Consider the following 12108-nt stretch of genomic DNA (forward strand, 5'->3'; position numbering starts at 1 on the left):
CCATGCACACAAACTGTTAACGTCTAAGAGAGCTGCACAAGGTTGTTTGTGGTTAATATTTTATTAGGAAAATTTCGGGACCAAAGAGGATGTTCAGTGGTGAAAATAAATAGCATGGAATATTGAGTGCATTGGAAGTACTCTTACATTTCTTCTCGTTCTTTCAAATTTCATAATTTTTTATTATACCTTAAAGAAGGCAAAGATTCACACCTCCAATTTGAGACAACTTCTACATAGTAGACTTATTCAAAGATTGAGTCTCCCTTGGAGATGCATATGAAAGGGTAGTTCAGAAATGCGCTGGCGTATCGGTGGCTTAACCCAGACTTTTTAATTCCTCGTATTTCCTCCTTGAACTATGACCTTTTGTCATAAGCTAGGTTGGATAGTAGTGATCCCAAACCGGTATTAATAGAACACCCTCGCGATTCACAATGGAGATTTCATTTCACCTGCCAGGCTCAAACTTAAGGGGTGTCAAACAGTGATTTAATTTCGATAATATCATTTGCCACTTGATAGAAATGTATCATAGAATCCAAAGAGGCACACGCTGGGAGACTGAACGAAATGGACCAAAAATCGATCTCCAAAGCATTAACCTGTTAGAGCAGATGGTTAAAACCCAACTGCACTTTGTGGCGGGCATGTTGGAAGTGTCATTTTGACAAACAAAAAATGACTTCAGAATAAAAATCTGTTCACTCTTTTTCAGCGAGACTGTAATGATAGTAAAGCCTCTCACTTCAGCACTCGCAATCTATGACATCAGTTAGCGTGGCTACTTGAAAAATCGCACGCGGGGCGGGGGTGCTGCCGACGCACGTGCACGGAATAGGTAAGGCAAGTTCGCAATTCTCTTGTCAAATCGATCGCAGCGCGGGAGGAGTGTGCGAAGCGCAGTTATCATCGCACACTTCCCCATCACTCACAGTCCCAGCGGTTCCGGGACGCGTATGACGAACGCCTCGCGGGAAGACAGCTGTTAATAACCAAACAAGCATGTCTGGAACATTATTAGGTCATTAGTCTACTAAAGCTCATTTGGATTTACGCACGTCTTTTCTGAGATTCAAACGCTGACGATGTTTGTCGTTTCTCCCTCTTTTATTCATCCCGTCGGAGATGTGTGATGAACAGATTCAAAAATAATGGACAAAGGTTTATGAACTACGCGCCGGAGAGGGACCTTCTCGGTTACGCTCTTGCCCACTCGCAGTCCGGGTGATGGACAGGCGGTTCTTGAGCTCGACCTGCAGTTTGAAGTCGAGCTCCGCTGGAGTGAGTAGAAAGCAAGCTCATTTTAAGAACATCTGTCTTCCGGACTCCTGCCGTAGCCTCTAATTTGAAGCAAGGAGAATGCACTCGCTTTCATAAACGCAGGTAAAACTGCTCAGTTTCTCTTTTTTGGCTGCAAATGATGTGGTTTGTTTAATAAATGCAAAGTAAATGTAAGCTGATAACGAGAGAAACTTGACATATGAGGGCGCGTGTTCCAGCTTACATCACGAGAACTAAAGTCTGGATTTGGAAATGATCCAAATAAGGAATCTGAATTTTTTTCCTAAACCAATGACGCGCTAGATTAGTTGACCAATGTTCTAGACTAGTTGCTGGAGTCGGTCCGTCCTGATCAGTCGCTCAGTTCGACTATAGGACTTTGCGCGTGAGGAGACTGATGCGCTGCGGGGTTAAATAAGCGATCATGCGGTGTTTCTATGATGCTTAGCACCAGTGGTGTAGAGTCTGAAGAGGTGGGCATACTGTGAATTTATGAAGGACACCCCCCCCCCCCAAAAAAAAAAAAAACCAAAACAAAACATGCACCCGGTTATGTACAGTACATATGTAAAATGCATACAAAAATAAAATAAAAAATCCATAAAAAAAATAAATAATAAATTGATATGGTAACTTGATGTTAAATATGCATTTACATTTATAGGTCTTATTAATGTTCCTTTCATTAGGCTACTATGAAAATTACTCTAATTAATAAACTAATACATTCATAATAAGCAATAAACTGTTAAGCATTGTATAGCTTATATGAGTGCAGTAATGTTCACGTTAACACGTTATCTTGTATTACCATATAGCCTACGTAATAATTAATGTTTTTTTTGTTGTTTTTTTATTCGTGTAGGCTACTATAATGTGCTTTTCTGTGTATAGTGAAATTCTTTCCTACTAAGAAATATACATTTTAATGATTTGATATCACAAGAAAAAGGCACCACCGAAAGCAGTAAAAGGCAAAAAAAAAAAAAAAAATAAAATAAAAAAAAAAAAGACATTTGATATATTTACGGGACACAGTTGTCCAGCATCTGCAAAGAGCCTCAAAAACTAGCACGGGTGCAATAACATGCGGTATTTTCACAAAGTTGAATTGCATAATTTAAATTTAAATGAAATGTGTGTGTGTGTGTGTGTGTGTGTGTGTATATATATATATATATATATATATATATATATATATATATATACACACACACACACACACACCACATTTCACATATATATATATATATATATATATATATACGTTTAGCAGGGAAATACATTTACAGCGCAAATTATGGTTGCTCCATGGTTGCTTGGCATTAGGATGTCCCGCCCCTTACTGAAACTTACTGTAAATATGATTGGTTAGCAAATATCCAATCGCGTCTGAAATGAATGTTCTGATTGGTGGATCAGTTTAGTCAGATTGTCTGTCTTGCCAGTGCCATCAGTTGCGCTCCGTACGCGTTTAGAGAGAATCTCTGTACACTTTTTAAAATAATAATAATAATAATAATAATAATAATAATAATTAAAAAAAAAGAAAAAAAAAAGAAAAAAAAAAAGAAAACACAATTCACTCAACGGTGCTGCGGTATCGCGTTATTAGATTGAAAATGTCCCGGGTCAAAAGCCTACTCGTTGTACTGGCGGCCATACATATCGTCACTTATTTCAGGTGGGCATACGCAAAATCCTAAGAAAGATAGGTGGACTCCTAGACTACATTACTGTTTAGCACTTTTTGAACTTTATCAACTATGATCCGGCGCTTTTAAACGGCGCTTTTGACAGTTTCCTACAGATCTCTCAACAGGAAGCGAATAGAGTTGCGAGGCTGAAGCTCAATGTACCAGCTGAACTAAACGCACCAACTGCAGTCAACCAAATTTCACAAAAGCTGTAAGTGTTTCAGAGTTTTAGTCCGGACTCCGGAGACTAGACCTAGAGCAATTACAGAAATCACTCTGTAAACAGCAGCCATGCAGCGATGGTCCGTTGCATGACTGTCACTCTTCTCAGCTCTGTCTGCCTTAACGCACTTTAATTGGCGCGGTAATGAGAACCTCCCCACATCGTGTAGTAATTGCTCATCATCGCTGTCTACACCCCTTTCACCGGTGAGCTCTGCCTCTATGCTTCCCCAATTGTTCTCTCCAACTAGTACTGAGAGGGAGCAATTATTTCCCCTTTGTCTCGCGTCCTCCGCGGTGCTGTGCAGAGGCATTCGTGTCATCAGATTAGCGGAGAGAAGCAGAGGTTGGGCGAGCATGTAAAGCGACCTAATTGTCATCGACACTTGCATTAAGAGCCAAGCAGCAGCTGAGCCCAATGAGATTACTTAATGAAACCAGTGCTTAAAAGGTCCATATGTATATTTCTCTCTATTGTCTCTATTCCTTTCTGTATTTTTCCAACTCTTGCACACATACAGTCATCCCTTTCATTTTGGCACATTGTTCCTTGTGAGAAAGGAGATAAAGTGAAAAGAGAGAGCATGTGCATTCTGGAAGAGCACATCTGAGCGCTGCCCGCCTGCCGATTGGTTTCCTCTCTATTGATGTCATGTCTGTTTCAGCATGAACTCAAAACCCACCTTCTGCACCTCTTGTCTTCTCCCACAGCCTCACACCTTCTCTTCTCTTCTGTTCTCATGTGAGTTGTTTTTTGGAGTGGTTTTCACATTAGGAGGTAGGGTTGTGGTGGGATTGAGAAGGCGAACTGGAGAAAGTATGGGAGAGATTCTTTTGGGGGCCCCCCACAGTGAGCCTGGTTTCTCCCAAGGTTATTTTTTTCCATTAACCAACATCTTATGGAGTTTTGTGTTCCTTGCCACAGTCACCTTCGGCTTGTTTACTGGGGCTCTAAATACAATTATTATTCAATTATTTAATTATTTATTTTTATACACAATTTAAAATCATATTTAATCAAACCACACAATGATGACTCTTATACTTTATAGATATTACAGTTTAATTTACTGTTAATGCATGATTAATCCCTGAATAGATTAGGCACAAATTGCGAGCAGCTCAGCTGGACAAATCTGCTCTCTGAGCTCTGAGCTGGCATTAGCCTATCCACTCTGTGCTGCTACCGTGATGGATGGATGCTCTTAGAACAGACAAGGACCAGGGAGAGAGAGACAGAGTAGAGAGCATGTGTAGTGGTGGTGGTGGTGGGGGGGGGAGTTATTAAAGAGATGGAGAGACAGAGAGGCAGTGATATAAATTGAAAGGGGTGAGAAAGAAATTAATGATGAAAAGAGAGAACGAGTGAAAAATTCACAAGGAACAGAAGGTGGTGATGGGAAATTCTCTCATCTGTAAATGAGATTGTCCCTGATGGCCATTTTCTCCCCCGGTTTGCTCATTCTTCTTCCCCTCACAAATCTCAATGCTCCATTGGACGCAGGTCTCAATACCGGGCTCTGTGAGTGCTGACAGTGAAAAACAGGGACACCGGAGGGAGTCAGGCCTTAGTAGGCTCTTTTGTATTCTCTGTCTCTCCCATTCACGCACTTCATGCCAGTTGGCACTGAGACCTTAAAAACAAGGGAGGCCTAAGAGGGCACATTAGTCAACTAAAAAAACTGAAAGGATATTGTGCAGAAACCTCAAAATATAGGAAAAAATACATCAAAGCAAGAAAATGTGAAAGAAAGAATGTGGTTGTTTATACCATGCCAATCCAACACCAAAACTGTCAAGCATCTCAAACGCATTTCTTCAAACAGGATTTAAAGGGTTAGTTCACCCAAAAATGAAAATTCTCTCATCATTTACTTACCTTTAAGCCATCCCAGATGTGTATGACTTTCTTTAGCAGAACCAAAATGAAGAATTTTATAAGCCCGTTTCAGCTCTGTTTGTCCATACAATACAAGTAAATGGGTGCCATCAGGCTGCTGGCTGTTTGATGGTCCAAAAGGCATATTTAGGCAGCATTAAAGTAAAATCCACACAACTCCAGTCGATCAGTTAATGTCTTCTGAAGCAAATCGATAGGTTTGTGTAAGAAACAAATTGATAATTAAAATGTTTTTAACTTTAAATTGTTGCTTCTGCCCAATGCTGTATTGCTGTTTGAAATGACCTAACTCTCACGTGACATTCGTTCCTCTGTTGTAAACAAAGCGCGCGCTTCCGACTTCTCGTGTGAACGCACCATTGTGCTTAGGTCACGTGACAGTAACGTGATGCATCGACTGCTGGCAGGAAGCGATTTTTAAAAGTGAATAAAGTTTTAATTATCGATTTATTTTTTACACAAACGTATCAATTTGGTTCAGAAGACATTCATTGATCGACTGGAGTCGTGTGGATTACTTTTATGCTGCCTAAATATGCCGTTTGGACCGTCAAACAGCCAGCAGCCTGATGGCACCCATTTACTTGCATTGTATGGACAAGCAGAGCTGAAATGGGCTTATAAAAATCTTAAATTCGGTTCTGCTGCAGAAAGAAATTCATACACTTCTGGTATGGCTTAAAGGTAAGTAAATCATGAGAGAATTTTCATTTTTGGGTGAACTAACCCTTTAAATTTTAAGCATTGTGTGTGAAAACAGATGAACTTTCTTTATATGCATGTACGGTAATGCATATTCATAATTAATTAAAAAAATAGAAATGAGACTATTGAGGTAAATAATAATAAAAACCCTTAAGAAAAAATTACCATGGTATTACCATCGGGTTTTCATGTGTTTGTACCATCAACAGATACATGTTTTTTTGAAGTACATATCATAGAAGTACAATGGTATTCTTTAAAGTACCTTGGAGTACTATGTAAATACCATGGTGCATGAAAATGGTTATCATTCAGTATCATGGTGTAGGGTGAGGTCCAAAAGTATGAGACTGTTTGTGGAGCTGCTTCTGTTTTGCATTATTTTCTAATTTAATGCAAAGTTTTCATTACAAATAATTTTGAAATTTATGTCAGTTATTTACATGAATATTTGGTGTGTCTTTAATGACAGCACGCACTCGAGCTGGCATGATCCATGTTATCTCAACATGATTTAAAATGTTTCCAAAGAGCATCTCTTGTGCTTCAGTGGAAGCAAGGAATTTGCTTAGATTTGATTAGTGACCAAGAATTTGTGCAGAATCTTAAATATTCTTTATTTTAATTACTTTTTTGTAGATTTATTTATTTATTTATTTGTTTAGGTTTAAATGAAAAATAAATAAAAAATAAATCCTATTTTCTCAGATCTCTGACCTTTGGACACCACCCTGTATCAAAGAACCATGATATTACCATCTGATACCATTACTGTGCCATAGTTCTGCTAAATTACTTTTTTTTGTGAGGATGCTGGCTCATATTCTTATCTATTATCCATTCTCCCCTCTCTCTCTCTCTCTCCCTCTCTCTCGCTCTCTCTCTCTCTCCATGACTTTCTTATTTTCTCTTTCATTTTCCTTTGACATAGCTTTACAATTTGTCTGTCCTGATGGTATTAAATAGCATCTGTGTCCTCCTGTTTTCTACATTGATTGGCAGTTAAGATTGGTTTACTCCACTCAGAATGGATGACACCCATTTCAATGGGATTCGCTTTAAATAACAGGCTATAGGAAAAAGCTCTTCGGCTTTAGTATGGGATATGTTGAATTCATAAGCTCTTCTGTCTGATCTGAGCAGTGTCAGTGAGAGTTGTCAGATTTAAATTAAAATATGTTGAGGTGTTACATCAACAGAAGCCAGCACTGTTGCGTTCAGAATAAACCCACAATACTGATAATATGCATAGAACATTTCGACCTTAAACCATAGGTTACTCGTCTTAGTGGATTGGGTTGCTTTGACATAAGGTGAAGCAATGCATTCAGTATTCACGTTACAACTCTAAAAAGAAAAACATGAGCCTATTACATGTGCTTCAGTTTTGTGGGCAGCTTTAAGCACTTTTGTGGCCCAAGAAAATGGAACCGAAATGCTGCTTTTCAATTGTGGAGATTCTCAGTCATCTGACAACAATCTCTATCGATAAACCTATTTTGTCTTTTCAGTGGCTCGTATGAGCTTTCAGACCTATTGTGAGATTTAAAGGCTTGAGAGGTTGAGAGTATGCAAACTGTGTCTAAGCTTGTGTGTGAGTAACTTGATACCCCGTTCTGTGTGGCAGATGTTCACGCTTGTCATGATTATTAGTAATCTTTGTTATTAGACACCATTGTAGTCAGTGTGTGATTAACTAAAGCTCAAAGCAAAGGAAATACACATATTCATTCAATGTTTTGCTCGCTGCAGTGGAGTGAGTGCATATCTGTGCAGTATAGGGTGTAAAGCACCAAGTTTAAAGCAATAAGCCAGTCAACGCCCTGCATTACAGTGATTTTACCATGGCTAAGGAGTTATCTTATATAGGCCAAAAATGAAGTGAAATGCTTCAAATCCCCTTAATCAAGGTAAAATCACTAATGCATGGCCTCAAGTGGCTTATTGCTTTTTAAAATTGTGACAGAACCAGTATGATAAAACACAACAATGTTCAATAAATAATTATAAATAATAATTTTATAAATAAATAATTCTTCCACCAAGTATTATAGTATTAATATGGAATGTGTGGTTACAGATGTGCACATATTTGCAGTTTACACCAGGTTTTGAACAGTACTTATACAATAACAAATTTGAGTGGATTCAATTTAAAATGCTATCACAATTTACAATTTATTTTATAATAAATAATTTAGCATGTCAAACTGCTTGACTCTGGCAAAGAAAGTATCCGATAGGCAGACATATTTGATATCATTTTCATTAGTTAAACATTACTTAAAGCTTTGAACAAAAAATTATTAACAAAAAAATGAACAAAGTTTAATAAGTATACCTTTCTATGTACAGTAGAATAACAATTCTGGAATAAGCTCACTCAAATATCCACAGTTTAGTACCTTGAGGAATTTCACAGAACATTCTTTGAGGTAAATTGGTACGCAAAGACCATGGAGGTCTTTTCAGGGCATTGGCTAAGGTGGTTAAGCTACTTTGTCATGCCAGATCGATCACACTGTGAATTTACTGACAGAAGGTTGAAAGTTCTGCTCCTGAAATTGTCTTTGTTTACTGAAATTTGAATCACTGCTCTTTAGTGGCCAAAGCTGGAGGTGTTGTTGAACATATTGGCACGTGTCCGCTTCAGTTTCCGTTTGAAATGTCTACACAGTGGCACCAAAAGTGAGTTGTATTTTTATTAGTAAATTATGTAATACAGCTGAAGGGAAAGTTCACCCCAAAATGAAAATTCTCTCATCATTTATTCCCCCTCATGCCATCCCAGATGTGCATGACTTTCTTTCTTCTGCTGAACAGGAGGAAAGAGATGCTGAATTTTTAGAAGAATATTTCATCTCTGTTGGTCCATACAATGCAGGTGAATGGGTGCCAAAATTTTAAAGCTCTGAAAGCGCATAAAGGCAGCATAAAAGTAATCCATAAGACTCTAGTGGTTACATCCATATCTTCAGAAGCAGTATGATAAGTGTGGGTGAGAAACAGATCAATATTTAATCAATCTCCCCTTTAACTTTCACATTCTTTTGTTTTTGGCAATTCCAGTCTTCTGGCATATCACCACCTACTGGGCAGGGAGGAGAAATTATAGTAAAAAAAATGATTTAAATATTGAACTGTTTCTCACCCACACCTATCATATTGCTTCTGAAGACATGGATTTAACCACTGGAGTCTTTATGTGCTTTTTGGAACTTCAAATTTTAGAAAGATTTGAGTGTGTGTGTGTGTGTGTGTCTTTCTGTGTATGAAAGTCAGTGAAAGGGAGAATATCCACGAGAGGTTGGACGCCCGTGGTCCTGAGGTAACACAGCGATTCTGTGTCACACTTCAGAGCCCCACAGAAAAATTAATTCACTTACTGACACTGCTGACACATCCTTGACTTTGTAAAATTAACAGTTGTTCACACTCACTCTTTCCTTTTTTGTTCTCTTTTTTTTCTTTTCCCTTTTCCCACTCTTTCCCCCTTTCTCCTTTGGCCCTTCTCTTTGCACACCCGACACGTTCAGTCATTATTTTAATTATGCAGCAGCCTGTGGGAGTCTGGTCATTAATGATAGAGGGGTGTGAGATAATCGGGACTGTGACCGTGCACAGCATGCCTTTGTAGGGATGAGGGCAAGGAGAAAGACCCCATCTCTGACAGTGGTGGACCTCTCTCATTGATTGTCCAAATAAGCATTGAAACAAAACATACTGACAGGGTCACACATCACTGCGATGATAAAAAAAAACATTTATCTGAGAAAGAGAGAGAATATGGACTTCACAAGTAGAGCATGGTGATGGGTTGTTTGTTTTTACTTAATATTAATTTTTGGTAACATTGATGACATTTGTTTCCTTCATGAGATCATTTTACTCATTTGCTGTAGGAGACTGATTGTAGATCAAAAGGGGGTGAATGGTTGGCTCACTGATGAACTCATCATGGCCTCTCACAACCAATTCTCCAGGAGGTTTGGCTTGGGGGTTCTCAGTGTTGGTTCATTTCAGTTTCAACTTTGTCTCAGATGTTTGTCCTAAAATAGAAGAAATAAAAATAGAATCAAATGAAACAATTGTTGACATAATAGTGTAAGAGAATAGAACTAGGCCTGTACAATTAAAGGGATAGTTCAACCCCCCCCCCCCAAAAAAAAAAAAAAAATATCTCATAATTTACTCAACCTCATGCCATCCCAGATGTGTATAACACAAATAAAGATTTTTAAAAGAATATCTCTGTTCTATAGGTCCATACCATGCAAGTGAATGGTGATCAGACTTTGTAGCTCCAAAAACACATTGAATGAAACATAGAAGTAATCCACTCTAAATGTCCACATTAACTTTCACTTTCAGATGTGAAAGTGAAACTAAACAGGCACCACATTTGCCTCAGATGTAAAAGTGAAAGTAGAGATTTAGAGTAAAAAAAAAGACTTAAATATTGTTCTGTTTCTCACCCACACCTATCATATAGCTTCTGAAGATATAGATTTAACCATTGGAGCATTGTATTGACCTACAGAACTGAGATATTCTTCTAAAAATCTTTATTTGGATTCAGCAGAAGAAAGAAAGTCATACACATCAGGGATGGCATGAGGGTGAGTAAATGATGAGAGAATTTTCAGTTTTGGATGAACTATCCTGTTAATGTGGATAGCATAGCTCATTTAATATATTAAAATCTGATTATCTGAGTGTGTGATATTGTAGAGATTTCTTCTGCCACTCTAGCGGAGACATGTGAGATTACTAGGGTATTTTACTTAGGAGAAAAATCAAGAGTTTTATAGTAACCAGTAGTCTCAAGTTGCTCTTCATTTAATCTCCTTGCTGTCTAGGAGAAACAATTAAGATATTAAAAAGTTCTCATTTGTCATTTTTTCTACCTAGATGTCAGGAAGCCTGCTTTTTGGATACAGACTTTCAGACACTGCAGTCCAAACCTTTTTTGTTATGCTATTTGAGTGGAGCTGCTGAACTGATGGTCAGGCTTGTTAGAATCTTGTAGATGGCTGACAGATGTTGGTGCATGTTGCTGTTGGGTGGTAAATGGTGTGAATGTTAAAAACTTGACACATGTGCATGTGGGTATGCATGTGTTTGTGCTTGTGAGTGTAATATGTTTAAGGGTAGTGTGGTAATGTAGCAGACTGTACTGCTTTAGGGGAGGAAGTTATTAGCCTTTTAGTGCTAGTGAGTCTATACCTTCATACAGTATACCCATAGGCTAGATTTATCACACACACACACACACACACACACACACACACACACACACACACACACACACACACACATGTTGGTGCAGCTATCATTATAAGGACTCTCCATAGACATAGTTATTTTTTTACTGTACGAACTATAGATTCTATCCCCTAACCCTACCCCAAAACCTAACCCTCACAAAAAACTTTCTGCATTTTTACATTTTCAATAAAATATTGTTTAGTATGTTTTTTTAAGTGATTTAAATTATGGGGACACTAGAAATGTCCTCATAAACCACATTTATAGCATAATACCCTTGTAATTACCGGTTTATAACCTAAAAAAAGTCCTCGTAAACCACATAAACCTGCCCACACACACTTCAAAAATGAAGTTGGCCTTTTTCCAACTGTAATCGTGCATCGTTAAGATGACATCATTGCTCGTATACTGAAAGCTAATAGTAGAAAATACAAACTTGGCCAGCTCTCTGGTGGTGAGCGGGTCTGAGCAGATTTCTTCCACGCCAGTGGGCACGTACCGTTAGCAGTACATCTCGATGCAAGATGAAAGTAATGTACAGGAGTGTTCATGCCATCGGGATGAAGGGAAGACCACTATTGGATTTAGAGTGGATGTGTGAGTAAGTTTTAATTACTCACAACCACACAAACAAATTCTCTGGTAATGATGGCATTATAATAAAAACCAAATTGTTTTCAAGACATTCAGATTCGTTAACCAGTGGTGCCTGCAGCTGTATGGCCGTATGCGCTGTGCGTACCATGAGTGCACCAAATGACCTGTGAAACATTTGCTCTCAGAATATTTAATCAATCATGAAGTGTGTCCTGCATTTCTGTTGGCTGTTTAAAAGAACTAGCAATGCCCAATTAGCAAAATCATTTATTCTTTTGAGTTGGTTCTTTTCAGTGAATTGGCCAAACGGACTTGCAAAACGGTCTGAACCAATTTGAGATTCAGTACAATTTGTTTGGAGCACTCTCTGACTGAATCATTTGGAACGGTTTCTCACGCAGAGGAAAACAGTATCGGGATATTTATGAAAAC

The 12108-nt window shown here is 38.3% G+C and overlaps 1 protein-coding gene across 1 annotated transcript in view; it reads left to right on the top strand.

Moving 5' to 3' along the window:
• The first annotated feature begins 1240 nt into the window (after positions 1-1240).
• Positions 1241-12108, top strand: part of LOC127428076 (chemokine-like protein TAFA-4) — a 77760-nt gene continuing 66892 nt past the window's right edge. Inside the window, exon 1 of the mRNA XM_051676140.1 lies at positions 1241-1386. The gene's annotated coding sequence lies outside the window, so the exon portion shown is untranslated. The remainder of the gene's footprint in view (positions 1387-12108) is intronic.

Source organism: Myxocyprinus asiaticus, chromosome 37 (assembly GCF_019703515.2).
Source record: "Myxocyprinus asiaticus isolate MX2 ecotype Aquarium Trade chromosome 37, UBuf_Myxa_2, whole genome shotgun sequence".
NCBI lineage: Eukaryota > Metazoa > Chordata > Actinopteri > Cypriniformes > Catostomidae > Myxocyprinus > Myxocyprinus asiaticus.